This window comes from Malurus melanocephalus, unplaced genomic scaffold (assembly GCF_030028575.1).
Source record: "Malurus melanocephalus ecotype Western Australia unplaced genomic scaffold, MMel_1.1 scaffold_1137, whole genome shotgun sequence".
In the NCBI taxonomy this organism is placed as follows: Eukaryota; Metazoa; Chordata; class Aves; order Passeriformes; family Maluridae; genus Malurus; species Malurus melanocephalus.
This window is the reverse complement of record NW_026624369.1, coordinates 74,815-77,832: the sequence shown is the minus strand read 5'-3', so window position 1 is coordinate 77,832 and position 3,018 is coordinate 74,815.

Genomic DNA, 3,018 nt, shown 5'->3' with positions numbered 1-3,018 from the left:
CCTGGCACACCCAGCTCACTCCTGGCACACCCAGCTCACTCCTGGCACACCCAGCTCACTCTGGATTCTGCCCTGCTTGGCCAAAAACCCTTCCAAAGGGGAGGAGAAAAGGATTAAATCAGGGGAGGGTGGTGAACAAGCTGCTGTTCTCTGTGTGTTTGTGAGATTAAAAGAGGAGARAGCTGATTTATCCAGCAGGTAGGGATAGCAGGAAAAAAAAATTCAAATTGATCAAAAAATTAAATATTCATAGGACATTATTCATCAAGATTCATCTTGCCAAGTGGGTGAAATGAGGCAAGGGAAGAAATTAGCTTGCTTGAGAGTGTCAAAGTGATTATGTGATTAAATTGCAATTTATAATTTCTCCTTCAAAAGTGTTACTCGTTGATTTGTATTTCTGCCCCCTCTCTATTTTCCCGTTATGTGTGTGAGCAGTGGACAGGCAGGGTTTGTCTAAAGCAAAGAACTCTCTGCACACACATCTGTGGGGTCAGGGGATCCTGTCCCAGCCCATCCCTGCCAGCTTTTCCCACTGTTTATTTTCATTTTCCTGCACACTCCTGTCTGATGCCTGTCCTCCCCCACCCCCCCAATTCCACAGCTTTATTTCCCATTCCACACGCTCCCCTCTCCTCCTCTCAGCCTCTCAGGTTGTTGTGCTGATAATCCACCCTCCCTGTGGATCTGAGAGGAGATTTGGTGCAGAAAAGCCGTGTTTTGGTGCTTRTTTCTGTAATCCCCCAGTGCCAGGGAGGCTGCAGCTTCCGCTCACAAAACCTTCAGCACATCCAGGATTTGCTCAGCACAGGCAGCAAAAGCAGAARGAAACTTGTTCCAATATTTGACTCTCATTTAAGAACTCAGCCTCTCATCGTTGCTGTAGTTCCTACCCTGGAAAGGGGAGCTATTTCTGTTTTGCTGCCCAATAAAGATTTACTGGCCTGTGCTGGCTGTTTGAAAAAAAACCACACAATTAATTCCTGGCTTGTTTATGAACAGCACAGGTTAATTAGTTGAAGCAGGCTTTTCTTCAAGTGAATGAGCAGGCGCAGGGTTTATGGCTCTGTCACCCAGTTTATTTGTTCCCTTTCTGTTTTATTTGGAAACACACTCACACAACGATAAATAAAATCAGCCATGACAAGGCTTATGTCTGCAGCAAACATTTAAGCCCTGCCAAGGTAGTAATCCACAGAACATGTGGGGTTGTCAGCCTGCAGGAGCTGTGCTTGTCTCTGAAGTGGTGGCAGAGATTTTGGGGTATGGGGAGGGTACAACTGCAGCCAAGAGGGACAGGGTGCAGGAAATCTGTGGGGACAATGACAGTGTGAGGTGGAATGCAGAGAACCAGCAAACTGCATCGGTTATAGGGAGAGAAAATCTCATTCCTGAAGCTGCTCCGTGGGTTCTGCCTGCTCAGAATCACAGCAGAGGGGTGGAAGGGACCTCTGGATGTCACCCAGTGCTCCTCCTGGGCAGGCAGGGACACAGGAGCACATCCAGGGGGTTTGGGATGTCTCCAGACAGGGAGAATCCACACATCCTGGGCAGGCAGGGTCACATGAGGCACATCCAGGGGGTTTGGAATGTGTCCATAGGGGATGAATCCACACATCCTGGGCAGGCAGGGTCACCTGGGGCAGGGACAGGAGCACATCCAGGGGGTTTGGAATGTGGGAGAATCCACACATCCTGGGCAGGCAGGGACACAGGAGCACATCCAGGGGGTTTGGAATGTGTCCATAGGGGATGAATCCACACATCCTGGGCAGGCAGGGACACAGGAGCACATCCAGGGGGTTTGGGATGTCTCCAGACAGGGAGAATCCACACATCCTGGAAAGGCAGGGACACAGGAGCAGGGACACAGGAGCACATCCAGGGGGGTTTGGAATGTCTCCAGACACGGAGAATCCACACATCCTGGGCTCTGCCCCTCCATGGAGAGAGCTCTCACAGGGTGAGGTGCAGGCACAGAGCAGAGACTGCACAGGAGCAGATATGGAAAGAAAACCAGTAAATCTCATAAAGTGCAGGTTGGGGCTGACAGAACGCTGGAATGGCACTGAAATCAAGGAAAACCCAGTCCCATTAAACTCCTTTAAATGCGTTTACTTGGTTGTTTCTGCTTCACTTGCACGACATTGTAATTACTTGGCATTGGCATTACTCAGAGGTTCTGGGCTGGGGCAGCAGAGGAAGTTATGAGATGTGATTGTCTCATAAAGCTGATGAGCCGAATTGATCAGCAGAGGATAAGGAACAGCCCCATTCTTTATTTGTCTCCTTGTTCRGGGTGTGTTCACAGCCCAGAGCTGACAGTGACTTATGGGGATAACACAGCTCAACATTTGCATCCCCTCGCCTTGTAACCAAAACCAATATTGGATGGAAAGGGAATTTGGACCCTGGATCTGCCCCATTGAGGAAGATGCTGATGGGAAGCAGAGCCCAGGATGTCCCTGAGTGCTGGGTTGGGGTTACAGCATTTGGGAATGCCAATGAGAGACCCTGGATGGGGGAGCCTTGGGGTCATATCTGGGACAGCCCCAGCTCTGTCTCTCATTAAATCCCAGGGTTTGGTGSTGCTGAGGGGAAGAACATCACTTTGGATGCCCAAGGGATGCAGACAAATCCTCACCTGCTCCCCAGAAACGTGCTCAGAAATGCTACTGCCACAAAACAGTAGGAAATTAAATATGCTTATTAGAGCTAAAAATAGCAGCTCTGTGCTTTGGTGATGCATGAAAAAGAGCCCCTTGTACCAGAAAAATACTTTGGGTCTCTGCCAGGCGACAGATGTGAGGAACCTCTGGCAGCCGCGCTGGCGGAGCGGTGCTGCTCCTCCCAACCTTGGGCCTCCTATTTTTAGCAGCAGATGAATTTCAGTATTTCTGCCCACCGAGGAAAGGGCTGGGCTGTGCAGCAGCACGGCAGCGGGAGGGAGGCTCTGTTAATAAATATTAATTGCTGTCAGACAGAGTCGTTCATCTCCATCACTCGGGGGATGTGGAG